Genomic DNA, 23,819 nt, shown 5'->3' on the forward strand with positions numbered 1-23,819 from the left:
CATAACGTAATAGCTCTAAAGTGTGGAGCTGCAATTTTCCGGAGGGGCTGTGGCGCCATTCTCCTGTCTTTGCTGCTACCCCTCACCCTCCTCCTCTCCCTGTCTCTCCACTCTTGACGAATTAAACAGAACTTTTTCAATTCAATTGAATTTTCCCACCGTCGCAGGGCTCCCGTGCCTTTTCTTGGGAGAGCTGGCATCCTGTTCTGCGTATTTTTTTTTTTTTCTTGTTCTGCCTGAAAGAGTACCGTCGGGAGTTCCGGGGCCCTATTCCAGAAGGCCCGAACTAGGTTGTTTCGGAGTTTCCTGCTACTCGAGTTAACAAAGTAGTGAAGGTGGAGCATCCGATAAACACTGAGCGAAACCGGCGCAATTGCGCGAAGCCCGCTTGACAATATCAGTGCTTCCATTTGAGGCCATTCATGTTGAAAAAGCACTACTTGTGCAAACATCCGCGTGTAGCGCCGTCTAGAACCGAGTTCAATATGTACTCCACTGCGTTAAGTAGATAACCCCACTATTTCGTTTAAAACTCCAGCCTGACACTAGCCTTCTTTCAAATATCCGCCCCCAAAAAGCGGCGCGGGGCGGCTCCAATTTTCTCGGTGTTCCGTTGTTCTACTAATTTGTGTTCGCTACGCGTTTTGAGGGCGGCTCGAGTGCAGCTCAGCCCTAGCCCAAACGAGCTAGAGTTTACTGTAGCGAAGGGAACGCAGCCTTCTCGACTTTGGTCGACTGTTTACGGGTGGACGGCGGGCGTTGTAACAAAATTTGCCCCCAATTCAGCATGTCATGAGCGTGTTTGAAACATCACGAGTGGGTTTTACACGTTCAAGTCGTGTCATCTGTCGTCGGTTGTGTTTGCACTGTGTATGAGGATGGCTGTTGTGGGAAAATCTTGTCCTCTTGGCCACTCCTACCGTTCCGTCTGGAGGGAACGCTTCGTTCGGACCCAACATCCCCGCGACTGTGGCAGCACGGACCGACGGTGTCCTGGGGACTTCCTTAGTTCATTGTTTGTTGCTAAAGTTTGCTACTGCAGCATCAGCCGCAAGTGACTTCATAGCTGCAGCGCTACACACCGGCGATGTCGACGCCATGGTTTGGTTGGGCTGCGGTTGCCACGCCGACCCCATAAAAGGACTGCATGTGTTTGATCGACCCGAGAACTAGGAGGAAACTTGGGATTGATATGTCACGGCCGTGTTGAACTAGTGAGCCTCGTGATGTCCGTTGCTGCGGCGTGGTTCATTGTGCATTCATCGCCGTAGTAGGCATATATCTAAACCGACAAATCTTTTTCCTTATCGAAGGAGGAATTTCGACCTAGCTTTCGCCTCTTGAAAAGTACTGTTAATGAAATGTGCAGTTATCTGGCGACCGACCCCAATTTTGTTGACTTCGAGTCGGCTTTCGCTCCATGACCGCCGAGGCGCAAGTTTCGTGTGCGCTGAAGTTTTATGCCACAGGCACCTTCAACGGAAGCGTTGGCAGCAACCTCACCAGCGACCGCCACCAGGCCTGCTGGTCACCCTTTTTTAGGTGGTTCGCCTGACGTGGATTTTGCAGGTCCCACCATGCGGATATGCACCTGCAACCGAAGCGTGCGCATCCGTTATCGTCTGTTCGCAAAACTGTTTCAAACACGCATAGGTCGGCAAAGCAGAAAGAACTCACTCAAACTCAATCACAATTTTTTTCATTCACGCTGTACTCAATCAAACTCAGACTCAAAAAGTTCGTCTGCTCACAAAATCACTCGTACTCACTCATCAAATACTCATTTGTAATCGTACTCACTTGTATTCAAACTCATTTGTCCTCACGAGTATTCGTAATCAATCTGTAGTCATGAGTACAGAATCTGTACTCATGAGTACTCACTCTGTACTCATGAGTACTCAATCTGTACTCATGAGTACTAAATAAGTACTGCTGCTCATGAGTACTACTCATGAGTACTGCTCATTCTGCACTCAAGAGTACTACTCATTCTGCACTCATGAGTACTCAATCTGTACTCATGAGTACTCAATTTGTATTACTCACGAATAATCAACTCATCTGCACTGTTAGCTAGGTCGTAGCTCGAATGAAAAACTAAGAAGAAAAAAATAAATTGTTTAATTGATTAGAAAAACACAGATTACATATAAATCAGGACAGAGGTAGATAACGTCTGACGCGGAGCACTGTCGTTGGGCGACTTACTGCGCGAAGGCAAGTACATGTGAGAAAGCGAAACGGAACGTAAGCACTCGCGTTGCGTCTCGCGTCTCCTCTTGTTCTCAGGCCGGGTCGGGCTCAGGGGAGCTCGGGGCTTAACTGTGCAGCCGTGGCCGTAAACTGCGTTTTTCTGCCTGTCTTCGCGTGGCAGCTTTTGTCGTCCGTTTTCTTGTTTGCACTACTGTTTGCACTACTGTACTCAGGAGTGCATATACTCAATAGTGCAAGCGCTCGCAAAAACAGTATTCATGAGTATTGTACTCATGAGTGCTATGTACTCATGAGTACTGTGTACTCATGAGTACTGTGTACTCATGAGTACTCATACTCATGATTACTGAAACTCGTGAGTACTCATACTCATGAATACTGTACTCATGAGTACTCATACTAATGAGTAGTGTACTCATGGGTACTGTACTCACGAGTAGTGGACGTACCCTTGCACTCACTCGTCATCGTACTCGCTGTTTTTTTCTGGATGTGTGATCACTCATCATCGTACTGACTCGTGAGTTTGAGTACAAATGAGTACAAAGGAGTGTACTCACGAGTGAGTACGCCGACCTATGCAAACAAGGCGTTGTATGACCGAGAGTTTCATTTATCGTCAGCGGGGCAGACTATTTCGCTTGAGGCGCTGCGTATGACACCATTCTTGGGAAAACGTTATTGGCAGAATATTACAAATAAACGGCATGTATGTATTATCAAAGGCGATATCTTAATTGAACGTGTTTTATCCAGCGTCTTCGTCACCTTGCAGGAAGCAGGCATGCAAAGCTTGTAAAGGGGAGAGTTGATACTGAAAGTAATTGATGGCAGAACGAGGTTGAGCGAGAACAAAACGAGGGCGAAGGAAGGGAAGGGTGTGAGGGTATTGGGCTCAATAAAAAAAGGAAAACCAACCACTGTAGAGAGCTTCGTCGAACAAGAGCTGTGAAGAGCAAAGCGAAATAAAGAAACAAATTTCAAAACTTGTGGTGGTTGCTATTCCTTTCTTCATACCGCATGCCCCCTTGGATGATTTGCTCGCGAGTGGGAGCTTTGAACAGCTCATTGGGGTGGTTTTCAAGAAAAGTTGTAGAATTGTGCGTGACACGTAAGCGCGATTGCACGTTAGAGGGACTGGTGCCCATCAACCGCGCACAACCTCGATTTTAGGGATAGTGTGGTGCGTGTCAGTCTTCTTGCTGACGTAGATCGCTACGAAATAAAAAACAAGAAACTGTCGCAAACACGGTAGAGAAAAAAAGGAGCTGGTTGAAGTTTTCGTGCGAAAAGACAGAGAAGTAAAAGCTAAGAAAAAGATGCAAGTACAATATATCCCTAAAGAAGGTAATAAGTATAGCCAGGTTTTCACCTTAGAAGCCCGTAAGCAGACTTAAGTGCCCTGAGGAAATTTTTTTATCGATGAGCGACGGAAGGTTTCGATAACGTAACACCGAGCAGCAATAATTTGAATGTGGCGCGTTTCCATCACCCGCTTTCTTTTTTCCCAGTTGCGGTTAGTCACGTGATTGCGTTGTCTGCCACTGCCGACAGAAATTACAGGAACGGCTTCTTAGGGCAACAAATTTCAAACAAGAAACTCTTATTCCTGCCTCAAATAAACAATAAATGGACTGTGTAGGTAAATACCAGTTCTTCAAATAAAAGCGAAATAAAGTAAAGTAGTTGGATTCTCTTGCCCCAAGTAGCCACCAGTGCAAAATTAGAGCGAGAGAACGCAGTGAAAAATTAGCTGCGCCTCAGCAGCGCCTCCTTGGAGTGCCGACCCTGGACCGGTTACATCATCTAAATAATCAGCAACTAGAAGGAATCGCGTTTTTAAATTGCTTGAACTCCGCCTCGAAATATTAGCATCATGTTACGTGGGCGTCGCTAGAGCTCGTGCCTCACTCTACGGGCGCCAGTGGAAGACCAACCCAAACCAGACAAGACAGAAAGTATCCCACTCACATACACACATAGACTACAACACTCAGACTCTCCCGTAAGACACTTCCTCCGCCACACGCGCAACTCACCCGTGAGGAAGCCGCTGTATGGCGCCAGCTACAAACTAACACGTTTTCTATCCTCTCGCTCCGGCACAAATTCTACCCTACCATGTACCCAGACAGATGCCCAGCCTGTGGAGGACACCTGTACCATTCCACATGGGAATGCCCCAAACCCCCAACCCAATTGACTATACCCAGCCCCTCACCTTCCGGATGGGAAGCCGTTCTTTCCAGCTCAGCCTTGGACGACCAGCGCGGACTGATCGACCGGGCAAGACGGATCGCAGCAGCAAATGGGGCCCTGGACTAAGGGTACCACCCTCTGAGAGCTAGATAGCCTGACTTTATAATAAAGTTTTCTACTACTACTACTGCCTCAAATAAACAATAAATGGACTGTGTAGTTAAATACCAGTTCTTCAAATAAAAGCGCAATAAAGTAAAGTAGTTGGATTCACTTGCCCCAAGTAGCCACCAGTGCAAAATTAGAGCAAGAGAACGCAGTGAAAAATTAGCCGCGCCTCAGCAGCGCCTCCTTGGAGTGCCGACCCTGGACCGGTTACATCATCTCAATAATCAGCAACTAGAAGGAATCGCGTTTTTAGAGTGCTTGAACTCCGCCTCGAAATATTATCATCATGTTACGTGGGCGTCGCTAGAGCTCGTGTCTCCCGAGTTCCGCTCAGCCTCTGGCCTTCTGGAATAGCACTTCCGTTCTAATGGCGCTTGCTTTCATCTAACATGTGCAAGAGCATTTCTGCGCCATTTTGAACGTGTTGTTTTTTTCTTCTGCGGTCCAGTTTATAACGCTCACTATCGGAAAAAACCAACCGAATGAGCATTGCTTACTGACGCGGGGACTCTCGGTTATTTACCTATAATTTGCGTCAAATGTATCTGCGGTTTCTTTGCGCTAAATAATGGTCACATATATGACCAGTGCCAGTGGTTCCAGGACTTTCGAACGGTTGTGTCTATATAAACATCTTAATTGGCCGGAAGGCTGAATGGAGGGACGAGCTAGCGGGCATCTTTTTGAAGCCTCTGTTTGGGTGCTTGACACCTCGTGACTGCGGTGGCTAGATACGGTGACCGCTGACAAGCTTCAACGACAAGCCGGGCCCCTAAAGTGCTCCCAACTTAAACAAGCGCGAACACGTTGTGGTTGCAAGATCGCGCCACTTGTGGGGTTATAGCGCGTGGCGTAGCCCGCCGTCAATGAACTCGGGGTTCCTCGGAGCTGTGGGACTGACTCGCGCCCTTTCTCGGAATGAGTAGATGCTTCAACGTCGGGTGCACTGCCAGTTCATCCCACGGCTAACTGTAATCTATCCCGGAAGTACTCTAAGAACGCCGAAGCTGAGGAAGCATACAATGCCAGCAGAAGCCATAATGCTTCCGCCTTCGAACCACGCAGGCAATGCTAAGTACCAACAAAATTTTGTTGGCTTTTTGGGTTATTGTTGTTTCAGCGGATAGGAATAGGAGCCCAATGAAACGATAACACCTAAAAGGGTAGATCATAATAACGTCCGGCTGTTTCCTGCACTGCATTATTGCCATTGGCATTTTACATCCAGTTTTAGTTTAATGCATTGTCTCTAGCAACGGTTCCTAGAAACGTTTATTGTCGGAAATGACACGAAATAAAAAGCGTGCACCATGTAGCCTGCCCATGACAGGCGACGAGAATGGACAATAAGTAAGAGCACCGCCAACTGGCGTAAATATGATGTACACGCAACAAACACACAAACAAGGACTAATTCTTTAATAGCTTTCTGCACTGCTTGAACATCACAGCCTAAACAAATAAACAAATTCAGGGTAGCTCGCACTCACGCGCAAGACTCGAATGGCGCAGCTGTTGTAGTTGAGTATTGCGTGACACGTAGTTAAGTTTCAGTGCCATTGTTTATTTGGATACCTGCGGTGCCAGTAATCGTCCCCATATGCATCGAAGAGGCCGTCGTCTTCTTCGCGGCGAGTTGTAGATGCGAAGTCATCCTCGGCATTGTAGGCTAACCCCAGCGCTTCGTTATCGATTCTAAAAATATGTTTAGCGCAAAAAAAAAACACAGTACAGAAGGAAAGAGACGGGACATGCACTATCCCGTCTCCGCTGGTGGCGTGATCGGCATGTCGCCTTGGGAAGGAGTGGCACACTGTAGGCATGTCTGCAACTATTCATGATAGTTTCAAGGGTATGCGACGGCCGTAGTTACCTCTCCAAGCATGGTGTCTTTTCATCCTTAGGATTAGCGCTGGAGTTTTTTTTTTGAATTCGCGGTAGCACTTCACGACAGCGGTAGGGTTTTTTTTTGTTTTTTGCTAAGCCCATGTGCCAGAAAGGGACTCGGCGGCCACCACGAAGCAAGCGATCACGCGCGCTGGGCATTTTCCCACAGGTCGGTGCTTTCGCGTGATTTTTTTGGATAAAGTCACTGCACGTGCCACTGACGGTCGGCGTTGCGACGCAAGCGCTCAGAAGCGCTCGGCCTTTTGGTGGTATTCTTTTTTCTGCAACGGCAAACTTACGGCATATACAACAGCTCCTCTGTTAAGAAACTTCGGCGTTGAGGCGCCGACATCGCACTGCGTTGTGCTGTGCGCGTAGCGGAATGGTAGAACTTTGATTTTGTCTCACGATATTCAGGTCGAGGCAAAATCCTGCCTCAATACTCATGTTTTGTTGAGTCAATATTGAACACATACCATTTCGCTATCGCGTAACTACTCTAGCTATGGTAGCTAGTACGTTAAAACTTTACAAATTTTTTGTAGGGGTTACGCTGTTCTTTGCAAAAAAACGCAAGTCGCCACCTTTTAAAGTGAAACTGAAGTTGGTTAATAAGATACCTTTTAATAACATGTATGTTCCCCGCATAGTTGGTGGGAATTGAATAGGGGGATTAAATCTCCAACATCTCCAAATATTTTATATTTACAGTGCAACGTGACTTTAAAGAAATGACAGAAAACTTTGCGAGGTATTTTAAGTCTGCTTTGCTGCCATTGCAAAAGTCCAGCACCCCGTTGCGGGGGGAGGATTTCTGTTCTACACATATGGTTCGTATTTTGCGGCGAAAACCATCATCACACCAACTGTTATTTCAACAGAACATCTGGTGCATTTATTCTACATTCCTTGCTCTACCTAAGTAGGGTGGGCACTCAACTTGCTTTTTACACTTGGTATCCTCAGGAAGTTACAAAACTTAAAATGAAAAAGCGCAAATCTCTTGCATGATTTGTACACGCAGGATTACTTCCTTCGTCGTATCACTTGACTTCGATATTTCTCATATAAAAATTTCTGATCCAAACATCAACCATTTTGCTCTATTTATTGCTTCCAAAGAAGTACAAATAATTGAGGCAAATGCTCAATAGTCGTGTTCCTGCTTATTTTACAGCTTGAATGTGCTTATGCCCACCCTAGTATGACCATCAATGTGGAGTCAAAAACAAAACTCTTGCGCCATTAGTTGTAACATTAGTGCGTTTGGGTTGATATAATTTAATATTTCGTGTCGTGTAAACCTATATAGAGAACATCTGAAACAGGCCTATCACGACACATCTTTACTGGCCTTTTAAATGTCTTCTTTTGGGTGATCATTGTTGCCTGAAATGTGGAACGATCTTTCTTCACCGTAGCTGTAAACACAAACCGTAGTAGCATATCTCTTTTTTAACCTTGTGCCTACATAAATAAACACCAAATAACAGCGCAGACAAAAAAGACCCCACAAAACCACGCCCCGTGGCCCGCGTTCTGCATGGGTAACTTCTGGTGACCGCTTCGTGCTCATTAGCAGCCAGTGTGTCCTTTCTGTTTGCATTATTCTGATTGTCGTCGCGTTCATGCCATAATTACCACCTAGCTGCACCCAAGAATACCGAAACGTGCTTACGAAGCGTGACCGACACCCGAGGCAGGGCACGTAGGAACGACCAGTTTGCAGGGCAGTAATGTATGCGTACAAGAATGGCAGGGCCAGAGCAAAATGTAATGCTGTACTGCAGACACATAGTATGTGTTCCTTGGACTTCTATTAGCGATTGGCAATTACTAAGCTGTCCTGGCGGCTCTAGGCAAAAAGAACGTCGGACAAAAAGGCTTGTGCGCCCGTCCGACAACTTGAATATTGATGAAAGGCGAAGCAGCAAAGAGGCATGAATAATAACTTATTATCCATGCACCCATGTGTAGAAGGCAAAGTGGCATTTCCGCAAAAAGTGAAGGAGTAGGACCGATTGCTCTTTTCGATGTGTAGCATTCTTTGGTTTGTCTGCTGAAATGCCTGCTTATATTCAGTGAGGCCTCAAGTAAATTGCCACCACGTGAAATTCCGAGTTATGCCGTTAATGCGAGTCTTTGAAGCGGAACTGTAATGATTCTTATCTGTTAACGCCTTGTGTCACAAACGTTTATCAGTTAAGCAGAGTAACAACTAAGCCTCTCAGCGACGACTTTCCGACAAAACACATATCTGTAAAAAATGTATTTTAGGCTTTATAAACGCAAAAGAACTTAATCTTTCAGATCAATCGATCGATCGATCGATCAATCAATCAATCAATCAATCAATCAATCAATCAATCAATCAATCAATCAATCAATCAATCAATCAATCAATCAATCAATCAATCAATCAATCGCCCGATGAGTAAATAACGATAGCGCAAGACTAAACGCGTGGACCGCAGGCAATTTGGAAGTGTTTTCTATAGTCCAGAAAAGTGCTACATTCCCACAAATTAAGAGATATGCTACCCCACAGGTTTATTCCACGGCTAATGAACATAACCACTTCATTAAGTCAACGAGTTTGTTGAGCTAATTATAAACCAACAATTTATTTAATGCGGGGGCTATACGAGGGTGTCAACATGTTTCGACAGATACCCCGCTTCCTTTACTTTAAAAAGGAGAGGAACATGGCGGACTGTAGGTTGGTGCGACAAGCAGAACAATGTTACGGAAAGAAGGAATGATTCAAATCTACACTCCTACGGGGGAAAGGGGGCATCATTTTGTAATATACACATTTTTCACGATTGCAACTATCCCCCCCCCCCCTACAACTTCCTCACAGCCCCACCAGTTCCCATTGGGTTTCCGATATGCTTTCAAAGCGAAGCTTTATTGTCCGCAAAGATGTCATTGTATGCCAATAAGCCCTGCACGAAAGCCAAATTTCTGTGACGATGATGATTATTCATCGTTGGTGAGGCTAAAGAAAAAAAATGGACGCCCTCCCGCCCTGCGGAAGAGTATGTCCAGCGAAGCTGTTGTGAACCACTACACATGCTGATGGGGGAGAGTATGAAATGTTCCTCGTTGTGCTGGCGGGCTTGTCGCTTGCACTCGACTTCTCTGGCGGCAAATGCTGGGTTCTGACGCATGCGCTCAGCATTTTGGGCAACAGCTGCTGATTCACGCCTCGAGCTACCCTCGAATGATGTCAACCCGCAACCGTTTCGAAAGCAGCTGCAAAACTAATCTTTACCAGAACACATTGTGGAGTGGGAAAGGTGGTTCTATTGTTTACCAGCGCCTTATCATGCAATATGCGGATTCGATGCTTGTTTTGTGGTTTCTTTCTTTACACGAATACTGAATTCTACGCTGCACGCCTGATTAGCCGGACGCATGCGCTCGGCGTCCTGGGTGAGAACTTCTGGGTCGTGCCTGGGTTTTTTGTTTACGACACGAAACTTTCTGACCATCGAGAGGCTAACAGCTTCGCTGTAAAACGTTTCCCGTGGCCGTAATGGAACCTAGGTTTATTGCGTTATGAACCGGCGTCTATCCGATTGCTCCGTTTCGATGTAGTCGAAGCGAACGCCAAGCAGCAGGTACCGATCCGCGCCGCACACCCCAATCCCGTACCTTAGGACTACGGAGTGCAAGCCCCACAGTTGCAGTGGGTATTCTAGAAAAGTGGTGCGTACCTCCAGAGTGTGGGATTGGCCAATGCAGTGTGGGATTGACTAACAAAAGAATTCCTCACGAGAAAGCTTCGCGTTCAGTCATCGTCGTCGCTATACGAAGGGGCGCATGATTTTGATTACACGTTTGCGATGGATGACTCATGTTTTGTCTCACATAACCATGTGTAGTTAACAGCGGGTACTACGAACCTTAGCAAAAAGACGTAAAACCACATCGATTGGATTTTTAATCAGAACTATTTAGGTTTATAATTTATCCCGATGGTTTTTGCTAGCTTCCCACTGGTTACGTTATCATATGTAACCTCAAGGGCCGGTTTAGTAGAACAAATTTTGCGTTACATTCACTTTCTACATTTCCTTTGAATAATTTATACTATGGTACTGAACACTCAGAAACGACACACTAAAAGTTGTAGTTTTTTAGCAATTTATCAGCGTCGCGCTGCAAGAAAAAATTGTATACACCAAAATCTCGTCGATAACATGCCACGAAAGTTTTGTTTTCTTTCCCGAGACTAGGGACGCCCCCCAACGGGTGGATACCCCAGCAGCCTTAACACTGGTCAAATAAACAGTTATTCCTCCCCCTGGTTTGGCGGGGAAACTATACATTAGGGTAATGAATTTTTTAAAGTTTATTGCGACCAGATTTCGGTCCTAAATTGAGTACTACCCGTTCAGGAGGGTAGGACTGGGCGGAAACGTGTGGACATATACAGGCTGCACGCGAATTGCAAAGTCAGTATCATTCGGGCCCCACCGCTGCTGTTTCACCCGAATAGCGTTATACTCGAGCAATGGTTTTCTCGCAATCTCATGAAAGATAAGGAAGCCATCGAAAACATAGCGGGAGCTCCGGGCATGCTGCGTGACAAGTTAAACGTGCTCTTCTGCTTCTTTGCTCACTTACTGCTTCATATTTTCCAACGTCATTTTTTTTACTTATGAGAAAGCATCCTTCAACGAGTACCAAAGCGAAACTTTTCTCCTTACTGCGCCAGCACATATCCGAGAAAGCGTTACATAATTCGTCATGCTAACACACAGAATCCTTATAATGAATCGGTAGCTTGAAAATTGATGACTTTATGGTTAACAATGTAATCGTCAAATAGGAGAAGACGTCGTGACTGATTTTACTAAACTGACCGGAAAAAATTGATAAATAAAAACGCGTTAGCCAATATAAGAAATGCGCCCCGCCTGCGTCGCAACCTATGGAGTGTACAGTGTTCAACTCGTGTTATCTCGACGTCATAATGCTTCTGATGACACATCATATGTTCGCATGTAACATAGTTTTTATTAAGTTTTCAGCACTGATGCTTCTTGTATATTCGTGTGCAGCAATAAAACACATCTTGTGTTTGCCTGTTATTACACATTGTAAAACGACATTCACGCACATTTACACTTGCGGAATCATAACCATCACCACAAGCAGCAAAAAAAAAAAAGACGCAAGCTTTCAAAAGCGACCGGCTGGATGTTCAAAATGTGACATCAGCTCACTGTAAACGAAAAAAGAAAAAAGACGAGCCGGAGTTGTTAGCGTGTCAAGAGCGTTTAACATTAACCTTGTAATCCCGGTGTATCATATATGATACACGGAATTCGAATATCAAAAACAGTGTTTTTTTCTGCAATGAACCCTCAAAAACGTACTGAAACGTTCCCGCCAGATTTCGCGAACATTTCTGCGTCTGAGTAGTGCGGCTATCGCACAGCAGGGGGCACTACACTACAGTGTTTTCAAAGATGGATGCGCCCGGCACCAGCGACCTGACGTTCAGGAACGGTGGACGAGCCCTACTGCGCATGCGCCAACTAGACATCAAAAAACAAAGAAAGCGACTTTTTTTTTTTTGCCGGATGAGACGTCATAATTAAAAAAAATGGCAGCTGTTGTACGTTAACTTTGCTGCGATCTTCTCGGCGTGATTTTTGTCTGCCGTTGCAGCGGTGCATGGGTGTTCGGCTTGCGATTGTGATAAGGGCGCTCTCAAAGAACTTCTGGAGAGCGCTCACGGTGGTGTGCAGCGTGTGATTGAGACGCTGAGTGTGTGCGGCCGCCTTATTTGCGCGTAGTGCGTTACGACGGTGAAGACGGGCGTTCTGCATAAGTTGTGCCGCCTCGATTTGCGAGAGTGATGAGTGCGCTCGCGACAAGCTTCTGCGCTGCATTTTATTAGAGCACCGTGTTGAGGCCGCTGGGCGTTTCGTCTCCGATGTGCGAGTGCGCGTATGCCTTCAACATCAAACGGCGGTGCTATCATGGCCAGCCGCGAACGATCGTTCGCACGAAACTCTTGTCGCTCACCACACGGTCATTGACTAGACAAGACTATTGCGACCGGCCAGCCACGAGCGATCGTTCGCACGAAACTATTGTCGCTCACCACACGGTCGTTGACTAAGAAATAACAAGACTATTCCGACCTACAGGCTACAAAGGTGATTCCTGCGCGTCGCTTTGGTTCGTCGAACCCCGTGTCTTGTAATCGCTGCGTGCTGTCATAAGCTCTTGACATTATATTCAGGAGGTCATGGTCCTGCTGCATATTCTTAAATCATTGCAGAGGACTCTTGGCGCGCAGAAATGAAAAGTTTGTAATTATCCACGTTAGTTTCGTTGGTCTCCAGAGGGTTGCTTTCCTGACGAGCGTATTGATGCGTATATCGCGGTATGGGAGCTGTACAAATGTGTTGACGGATGTGGACGGGCACACTTTGTAGCTGTTCTTGGGGCGCTGGATATACGAGGAGTTCAAGGGTGTCTCGTCTGGTAGGTGCACATGGTTGAGGCGGGAGGTTTGGGAGTGATGGTAAGCTTCGTGCAGTTTATCTAAGGTATTATGTACTTCCAGTTCGACCAACTTGCACGTGGGTGTCGAGAGGGCACTGTTCGGTCCGTGAAAATATTTATTTCGCCCACCACCATATTTGGTGCCCGTTTGTGCTTCTGCGATCAGCCTTCGTCGTGTTCTGCTTGAGCGTACACAGTGACAAAGTTTGATAACCGTAGCGGGACCCCGCACGACATGCGGCAGTGGGCCAAATTAACATTCTCAAATGCTATTTCCATAACACTGTTGGACACGAATTCTTGTAACTTTGTTCCTCCTGTGGCTACACAGCCCGTCACCATGACGCACAGCATATACTGAAAGTCACGTAGTTTGTTGTTCCTATTTCAATGTATCTTGATGGTACATACGGCAGACAAGGCCCTAACAGGCGGTGGTGGGAGCATGCCGCATTGGTGACGACTTGAACAGAAACCGATTTGGTGCTCCACTCCAAGACTCAATGCACGCCAGGTGGCTGCATGCCAGAATTTGATACGACGAGAGTGCTGAAGTTGTATGGCACAAAACAGGAACGAGAAATCTTTGAGGCCTATGTGATAAAGGTGGGAGACAGATGCACTATAGAATACTGAATAATTAGTGTGAAGTGTGCAGCAGCTGTAATTGCTTTTTATACATGTGGTGTTAAAGCAGTGTCACATGAGGGTTTTGTTTACTTTGTAATCACTCTCAGAGGGAAATGAAGCTTCGTTGATGAAGCTTTCCTCTATCCTTTCCTTGAGTCATGCCTGACATTTGACCAAAATTTCCAAGATGAAGTCTCAACTAACCTGCATAGCCACCTTCATTCAGTTCACTGTTTTGATGCATATTTAAGCACAAAACCCTGGGACGTCTGCCATTAATCACTCATAAAAAACCCTTGATGCCCGCCACACTCACCACTACCACTTCCACAACTTTGCAAAAAACAGATGCAAGCACAGCCATGACAGATTCCACCGTGCTTCCCAGTAAGCATGTCCCTTTATCAAGAAGGATGCATCACACCTCAAGTACACTACGACGCATACAAAAGCTAGTGATCATCTACCTCATCTGGACATCACGCCTTTCTACAAGGGAATGAGGCGGCACACAAAATTTACTAGCCAGGGATTCATAGAAAGCAGAAAAGACCTGCCAGATTCCCTCGCGAACCTCTAAGTGCAAAGCCGTTTTACAGATGCCTACAAACCCACACATACTACAACACAACATATTACCCAACACGTGCCCCTATGAATGCCCACCCTGCAAAGGAAGGAAGGAGAGAGAGAGAGAACAAACACTTATTTCTAAGTCCAGGTCCTAATTTGAAAGTTCAATTTACCGGATCCCCGTAGTACTCCTGAATGCCTGGTCCTAATTTGAAAGTTCAATTCACCGGATCCACGTAGTACTCCAGAATGTCCGTGCGGATCCGGTGCACGTGTTTGTAGAGAGCTTCCTGGGCAGCCTAAATGTTCACTGTCGGCGGGGGAGACAGCCAGAGCTCCCAGGAAGTGATGAAAGTGAGGGATTGGGTAAGAGATGGTGGGGTGAAGTCCCAATTAGAATGAGGGACGGATGGGTAGAAAGAACACCTGGGGCAGGAAGGATGGCCAGGGCGCCGATAGATGCGGTGAAGAATGTGATGGGAGGGGAGTGAAGAGGTTTAAGCCTGTCGAATGAGGCACGCAGCCTCACGAGTTAGACAGGAACTGGGGGGTGGGTACAGGGTGCGTGATAGGCATTGGGCGTTTAATTGGTAATGGTGGGAAGCGCGGTGTTGAGTACGAATCGTCGGCGGGTGGTACAAGGTTGGCCAGGACATGGGCGGACCTGGGAAAGGTACTCGGGTGAGCGCGTCTGCTAAGGCGTTTCCGCACATGCCAGCGTGGCCAGGAACCCAAACCAGTGTGAAGCGTGGCCAAGGATTCGATGCAAGTATCGAAGTGACGAAATCAGTGGTGTGTGGGTGGGTCTCATGGTTAGCGAAATTACGAAGTGCTGACTGACAGTCGGAGAAGATATATACTGGCGTGGTGGTAGGAACATTAAGAGTAGCATGCTCTATTGCAAGGGCAATGGCGTATTCTTCGAGGGAGGTCGAATCCGGTGGAGGAAGAAAGGAAAGCATAGCAGTGTTTAAAGAAGGGAGTAAGAGAAATGAAGCCATGCCCATTGAGTTTGAGGGTATGTAGGAGATAGTAAAGGGAAGACAGAGCGGTTAAGCATCCAATCAACTGCACCCAATGCTTATCAGTGATTTCAAAGAAATGCGGCAAACTTGCATGAAACACCTTACAGCATTTTTAACTATCGTTCATGAAAATATTTGTGTAAATTATACACTTATACTCAAGTGACCAGGCAGTATATTTGAAGGTGTGTGAACATTCGCAACTTAGAATACTGTGCGAGTACTTTTTGATATTCGATTTGCAGCTCTGTTTCAAATATTTGAAATTTACAAATAGTAGATGAACGAATGTTTGCTCTATCTGAAGATGTGCAAACTTTCAAGCTTCACTACATGGTAAGACCTTGCGGGTTGGTTTTTCTGCATGACACCGAAGCCGTGCCAAAAGCCTAATGCAGAAGCCTTGCACCAAGCAAGTGTTCACTAACTGTGCTGTATGTTAGGTCAAGTGCCACACTACAAAAGCACAATTTATAATCTAAAATAGCTTTCCTATAAATATAATAGCAGAAGTGAGAAATAAAACGTTATTGCTGGCTTGTTGGTGAGGTCCCACCGGCAACTAGCATGCGCAGCTTCCTTTCAATCATTGAGGAGAGGGGGGGGACTGCTGCCTATCATATTAAATATGCCTAATATGCTTACTGTGTTCACAGCATTTTGAGGAGCCCATATTTCTTTATCTCAATATATGCAAAATTCTTGTTGCACTGGTTTGCATGTCTATGTTTTATTTTCTCTGTTACATTAAATTTTTTGTATGTCAAGCGCAAGTACCTGAACAGAGATGTGTCTAGTTCTGACTGCCTAAGCTGTCTTTTTTGGTGTAGTTATGTTTTATACACTCTAGAAACACCAAAACAAAGATAGTGTGGTTTGAAAATATTCAATTCGCAGCCAGCTTTTACTATTCGTATTCAAAAATATTTTATTGAATTCACAGCCAAGTTTAACTTGTGTTCAATTCACAGACGCAAAGTTGATAATCACACACCTCTAAATATATATACAAAAGGTAAGTTGTCGTTTGTAGTGACAAGAAACACTCAGCTGCAGTGGCGTCGCTAAGGGGGGGCCGGGGGTCCCTGGGCCCCGGGTACCAGCCCCTCGGTGAAGGGGGGGAGGTGCCACTTGTGCCCCTACAATGTGCAATGCTGACGTCGAAAACTGGAAGACAACTGTAACGAGACCAAAGCTTTGGCCTGTTCAATTTACGTCCCCACCAGTCTATTCAAATTTGTTTCCTGGTACAATGGAAGAAAGCGAGGAGAATTTTGGCATCCAGGAATGTCGCGGTAGTCGAGGATGGGTGCGGCTTAGGAGTTAATTGGCTGCAGGGTGAGCGGAGGCAAACAAGGAACGATTCCTGGAGAGGGGGTGCGTCAGTATACGACTGCGACGCTCGGAGGGGTGTAGCGAGCGAGCTTGCTTTCCAATGGGACAACAGGGGCCTAACAAAGCCCCTTCATCACGTCCAGGACCACTGTTGGGGCGGCGGACGAGATCAGTAGGGGGGAGGAGTGAAGGGGGAGGCATCCAAGCCTACGAGACTTTGGTCATGTGTCCTCGGCGGTTATTTATGTGACTTTTTTTACGCACATCAGATGTTGTGTACGGGTCATGGTGAATGTTTAGCATTTTCTGGAGTCTTCGCAGTGACGCGTTGGAGACCATGTACCCCGGTACGGTTGTCATATTTTCAGAAGGAAACAAAGGTGAAAATGACCTGAAAAAAAAATATGGGGAAGATTGAATCTTGAGGAAGCGGGGACTGATAATTAAAACGAAATGAAAGTAAGTGTGAAACATGCAATGAAGGTTGGTGCGGGGGAGCTAACTGTACAAATTAAGCCTGTGTTGGGAGGAGGGGTGGGAGCTCAGGTGTCCAACATTAGGTGAGACAAATGGGTTGTCGCGATTTCCCCTTGGTTGCACCCGATTCCTTCAGTGCTTGCACTAACCAACCAATTCGCAATTTAAGCAATTGCAAAGGATCTGATATCGGGTGTTGATAGCTCATTTTTTATGTCGTTGACTTTCCTTCATCGTGCCCAGTGACGCAGCCAGCACATGGCAATTGTACGAAGATGGCATTATATGGAAGGGGCGTATCCCATGCGGCCCCGTGTATGTAAACTAAAAGAACGGACGAGTAGCTTGTTGAACAAATTATGCAAGAAATAGAACAGTTATGTAGGCATTAATTTTATTTACCAAACTTTTAATCAGGTAAATCTACGTTTTTTTATTTCATTCCCCTGTAAGTTAAGAGCAATATAAATGAGTATCTGCGTTGCGCACATAAATAAAGCGGATAGCCGTGTGTTCATGTTCTTTCCATTTTACCATGGTTTCCGAGTGACCGTCCCAAGGAGTTCTAAGTGAAGAAATAGTTGAAGCTGATGACCTAAATATTTTGCTCTGGTAGGTTCATCATCTAGGTGGAGGGTGAGAAAAAAAAGGACAGGACAACGAAATTAAGTGCATAACATAAAGTTAAACACCAGGTACGTCACCCACTTTCTATCATTAGGCATTCGATCCGCTGAGTGCTCCCATCCCGGAACATGGTCGGGAGACCACACGATAATTGAGGTGGGAGTGAGGGGCAGTTTCTGTGTTAGTGAAAGCGTTCTGCTGAGTGCTTTGTGAACATTACTAGAAAAAAAAGTTTGAAGACTGTGCGACAAAGGACAGGACGCCCGGTGTCGTATACAAGATTTTTGAGCTGAGTGCCCCTCCGCATGCAGTGGGGAGGAAAAATCTACTGGAACAACTCAGGCAGCACAACGACGACGTCTGGCTCCAAAACATCAGACCGCAAAAGAGACTTCGGTGAAACACTCCAGAAGCGTGACCAACTGGAGGAAAAGTTGCAAAGAACATAAATCCTTCCCTACGAACCCTCCACTTGTGTACATGCAGGCACCGCGCTCCACAGCGAAGCACTTTGTGAGTGACTGGCGCTACAACGCGACCCCAGTCACCCCTGAAGGAAGAGGGAATCGAGATGGGTCCCAAACGTCTTGTTCTTGGTTATTACTTTTGGTTGGAGAGGGCGATATTATTTCCTCAGCTACTGGGAAAAGGTTGTTTCATCTAGGATCTGTCTTGAGCTAGTCGACTGTACAACGACGTCAATGAAATTGTCACCAACAAATCGGGATGGGCGCGACCGAACGGTTGTGACCCAGCGTGTGGCGCTGATACACTCGGGCCCGTACGAATCTGATATTTTACTCAAGAGTTCTTTCTTTATCGCTTCGTAACCTCCTTCGATTCAGATTTCCTTCATTGTCTAGTGGCTGCTTCACTGGTAAGCCCGAACCTCACATTTTATACTTTATACTGTGTTCGTTTTCCCAAGACGCCAATGTCAATTAACTTATTTGCAAATGTGTGGTGGAATCTTTTTACAACGTACGAAAGGAAACGACAACATTGTCGCAGACAAACATCCACACGACTAGCCGTGCACTGGCCGCTTAGACGACTCATGTACGGCCAGTCATCTCTTTCCCCGCTAAATGCTCCCTTTCTATCTGCTTCCATTCTCAGTAATCACATAACCATAGAAATAGAGACCCGACAATGTATCTATTTCAAACGTACTGAAATTCTCACTTAGAGAAATTTCCAGCAGTCGCATGCTGCCACAGAGGCTGCCTTTAGTGACAAACGGGCAGGCGCAGGCGGTTTTTCCTAATTTATGGGGCGGCCGTTTCCTTCACATTTTATACCACTTGTCCTGCACAATACTTGGAAATAGCTTTTTTTTAAGTCCGGCTGTTGTTTATTTGCTGGGACAACTTCTATTTCTCCCCCAGCCTTCTTTCACCAGGCTCCGCCTGTGGTCCTTCAAGCATAATTTGTTCAAGGTGTGTTCCTAGACACAGGAAAATTGATGCGAATGAAGCGACTATTTGTCTTGCATGTGTTGCCTTTAAACAGCCCTATCATTGCTGGCCACCCTCCTCCAGGCCCGCGGGACGTCTGCATGATTTAGTCAACACAGCGGGCTGCAAAGCTTTCCAAACGCCTCTGGCGACCACCTTATAATAAGTGTCGTTGTCTGACGAGGCCCGAGACTCTCTCACACCTCCATTGCTCTTGCAGGCATCCATTCGCTTGGTATCGGCTGTAAGATGTGGTACTCTCACACTGCCGCATATCAGCCTTCACTTTTCCCCTAACCTACTTTGGTTTGGCACATTACACCCTTTGCTGCCGCAAGTAGCTCTTGGCCACTCCTTTCTCGGCTGCTAATGGTGTTTTCGTGCTCACGAGTGACACACCATAATGCTCCTTACTGGTAGGATTTTTATCGATGCCTAATTCACTGAAAAGGTCAGTGTTGTGTATCAAGATCTGCACCAGAGTCGTCGTCTGGGGTTCTCTAAACCAAGCTCGTGTAGCTATTATTGCCTAAATAACACACGGCTTCTTATCTTGCTGCTTACTTTTCTAATATATTGCCAGTTCTTATAAATAACTACACATCAAGTATCCTGTGGCTTCATTTCGCATCGCATGTCGCATATTATGCATGCTTGCATTGACGTTTCGAAGCCCATGCATTCAGTAGCTGTAAATTTTTTTTTTTACATTGGTATCCAAATGAAAGACAAAATTTGTCGAGACCAATCGCTCTTGTCGCGCGATGAGAGCAATGCCAAGTGACAATAGTGACAGAAATCGCTTTTGGTAGCTTTAGTCGCAAGTGTGAACCAGCGTTCATATGCTAACAAGAGAAGACATTAATATTATCAATAATAACAATAACACTAGTTTTATTATTAATCATTGTTTTGTATATGTGAGGGGGAGACAAATTTTCTGGGCCTCGGGTGCAAGTTTACCCAGCAACGCCACTGCTCAGCTGCCATTGCCATCACTGCTGGAGAGAGAAAACTGACAAGCAAAACCTCATCCCTGACTAATTTCAGTTTTAAGTTGTAGTGGTACTTTTGTGCTGTTCGACAAGCAATCACTTATTTGCGGTAAGATTGCTGCAGGCAAGTCCTCAGTCACGCTAAACACAGAAGAAATGAACTTGAAAGCATTGCACATCATAAGATCTGTTCCTAAAAGTACCAACTGAAGTACAATATTGTTCTTCGGCATGTGACAGCACACATCAAGGGCATATTGGGTGAACTGTCCAGCATCTGTTGAATGCATTGCATTATACCAGCTTGAACGTGCCTTAGAAGGGATAATTTTAAAAGCGGTAACTTGAGAGGGCCCACGAAAAAAAAAATGCTTAGCACCAGGGCTAAGTGCAACTAGTTAATATTTTCTCATTCACTACTTGAGGCCTGGATGTGGATTAAGGCTTGGTTCCTACAGCCGGTAACAACAATAAAAAAAAAATTTTGTCCTGTGCGCAGCCCTACCTCCCACCGGGCTGCATGTCCTATTATCAGCTGGCTTAAGGTTTCAGACCAACAAAGTGATTAGCAGACAGATTATGGGAGTTACTACACCTTCGCAATGGTGAACATTACCTGCCTGCCTCACGACTCCGAACACACAATTATACCTTCGCACAGGTTAACTCCGTTGTACTGGGACAAAAACACAGCCCTGTGGTCTACGTAGAAGTGGTCTACGTTTGCAGTGGCTAGCTTGGTTACGATGGGAGTGGTCATGCGCCATCCCAGTGCCCTCGTCTGACCGGCGTTGCTGCCTCTCGCCACGGTACGTAGGCGGCGAAACGCCCAGCGGCCTCAACACGGCGCTCTAATAAAACACAGTGCAGAAGTTCGACGGGAACGCACTCATCACTGTCGTAAATCGAGGCGACAGAACTGATGCAGAGCGCCCGTCGTCACCGTCGCAACGTACTACGCGAAAATTAGGCAGTCGCACACACTCAGCGTCCCGATCACACGCTGCACACCACCGTAAGTGCTCTCCAGAAGTTCTTCGAGAGCACCTTCGTCACAATCGTAAGCCGAACACCTATGCACCGCTGCAACGGCAGGCAAAAATCACGACGAGAAGAGCGCAGCGAAATGACCGCGCAACAGCTGCCATTTTTTTTTAACCATGACGTCACATCCGGCAAAAAAAAAGTCGCTTTCTTTGTTTTTTGATGTCTAGTTGGCGCATGCGCAGTAGTGCTCGTCCACCGTTCCTGAACGTCAGGTGCACCAGCGGTGTTGCCATCGGGGCGCGAACATATTACGGCCGTTCATCAAAAAACAACGGTGAGAATTATATTATCTTGTTCGGTTTGGTCAGAGAAAGACTTCGTGATAACTTAAGAAGTGCTTAGCGCTCTTGGACACCACATATTATGTGTTTTACAGGCGCATGTTTTCAGTGTACCATATATGCTCTAGTGGGCATTAGTGCGTGGTGCCCGCGCGCTTGAGAGCGTGCGTCGTTTTTGAGCATTGTTTTCTTCCTCTAGCCCACCCGTCAATACGAAAAATGTTTTGGGCAGTGTATTATGTATAGTGCATGCACGGCAGACGTCGAAGTCGTTTGTTTATTTCTCAGATGCGATGGTATGGGTTCGTTTGGTTCTTTTCTGTGAGCAACTTTTTGTACTTTTTATTCCATGAGCCATCACCATGGTGTCTGGCTCATGTGTTTTTCCGCCTCTATGAAGTGTTGCCATTATTGATGGTGCTGCCGCTAAACCCTGTACAAGAATTGTACATATCGCAGCTCAAAACATCCGGAACCTGCTGGACGAGATGCCCACTGGGGACGATAGTGATTATGGAGACCTAAGTGACAGCGATGACGAATACCTGCCTCGTGCCGGGACGCAAGCCATGACCGACGTAACTGTTCCGCACGAGACCAGTGAGAGCTCAGAAGACGAAGCAGAAGAAGGTTTCAACTCCCACGGCGGCACAGGATCTGTCGATAGAGGACATTGGAGGAAGCGCCTCCTGGACTGCTCGCTTCTAGTGTTCTCGGAAACGACTACAATGCCAAATATAGTAGAGACTCCACTGAGCTATTTTTTGTAAATTTCTGACTTCTTCGATGATAGCGTCCGTGGTTGAACAGACAAACTTGTACAGCGCACAGGAAACTGGATGTTCGATCAATGTGACTAAACACGAAATGGAAAGTTACATTGGTATGCATTTGATGATGGGACTTGGTTTCCCGTCGTGGCTGACGTAATGCCACGGAACTGATTTAAGAAACTCATTAGGTTTCTCCATTTCGAGGACAATTCCTCGGTCTCAGAAGATGTAAAGCGTGACAAAATTTAGAAACTACGAAAGTGGTTGAATGCTCTCGAGGAGAATCTCCGTTCAGTTGCCCCTCAGGAGCTTAATAGCGTGGATGAGATCATGATATCATTCACGGGAAGATGCCCCGTGAAACAGTATATGCCTGCTAAACCTCACCCGTGGGGCATCAAGCTGTGGGGTCGTGCGGGGGCCTCCGGTTTCCTTTACCAGTTTGATGTCTACCAAGGCAAAGAAAACAAGCAGTACAAGTTCAGATTGGGTGGCGACGTTGTCATCAGAATGTGTGAATTTTTACCCCAGCACAAAGGCTACAAGGTAGCTGCAAATAACTTTTTCAGTTCGTTGGACCTCGCAGAAGAACTGTCAAAGAACGGCGTGGGATTTATTGGAACCCTCAGGAATAATAGACTCCGGGACTGTCGCCTCAAGACGGAGAGGGATCTGAAACAAGAAGGGCGCGGTGCCTTTGATTATGCGGTAGACGTTGTGAAAAATCTTGTGGTGGTGAGATGGTACGACAACCGGTCAGTGACATTTCTTTCCAACTATGCCTCAACTGAACCTGTTCGTACAGTCCGCAGATGGAATAACAAAGAAAAAAAATTTGTCCAAGTTGAACAGCCAGCCACCGTAGCAACGTACAACTCCTTCATGGGGGGCGTAGACCTTTTCAACTACCTGACCGGATTGTACAAATTTGCAATCAAATCCCGCAGGTGGTATTTGTACATATTTTACCATAGCATCATGATTGCAACGATCAATGCCTGGCTTCTCTACAGAAGGCACTGCTTCCGCTTGAACGAAAAGCCCGTCAACCTTCGCCGCTTCCTAGCTAGCGTAGCAGAGGGACTGATGGCAGTGGGGAAATGACCAGTTGGCAGGCCATCACTTTCAACACAGCCAGCCACGAAAAAGCGCAAAGCATCTGTGAAGCCAGCAGACGAAGAAGTGCGTCTTGACGGTGTAGGTCACATTGCCAATGTGGAGCAGCAGCCGGCTTCGCTGCAAGTCCTGTCCCTGGCAGAAGTGCAATTTTTCGTTCGCCTACTGCGTAAAGTGCAAAGTGCATCTTTGCTTCAACAAAGACCGAAACTGCTTTGCCGCGTACCACCAGTGACTGTTTGCAGACAGCTGTGTCTCGCCTAAGCACTAATGCCCAATGTAGCATATATGCTACATGATTTATTCTTTTGAACTAAAGTTGCAAAAAAATAACAATGACTGGGATGATGATTTGTGAGTGCTTTAAGCTGAAATTGAAGAAAAAATTTTTACTACGGCTCAATACTTTCTGGGCATTACAGGGTTAAACATAACTCGATCCCCCCAACTTTGTTCGTGGACAGCTTCCCCAGAAGCTATG

General features: G+C 46.2%; 1 pseudogene; it reads left to right on the forward strand.

Moving 5' to 3' along the window:
• The window catches only part of LOC144175387 (uncharacterized), a 79,782-nt pseudogene extending 56,490 nt beyond the window's left edge, over nt 1-23,292 (forward strand).
• The last annotated feature ends 527 nt before the right edge of the window (nt 23,293-23,819 follow it).

The sequence above is a fragment of the Haemaphysalis longicornis genome, unplaced genomic scaffold, assembly GCF_048455015.1.
Source record: "Haemaphysalis longicornis isolate Haplotype H1 unplaced genomic scaffold, Haemaphysalis longicornis Haplotype H1 scaffold_3, whole genome shotgun sequence".
Taxonomy (NCBI): Eukaryota; Metazoa; Arthropoda; class Arachnida; order Ixodida; family Ixodidae; genus Haemaphysalis; species Haemaphysalis longicornis.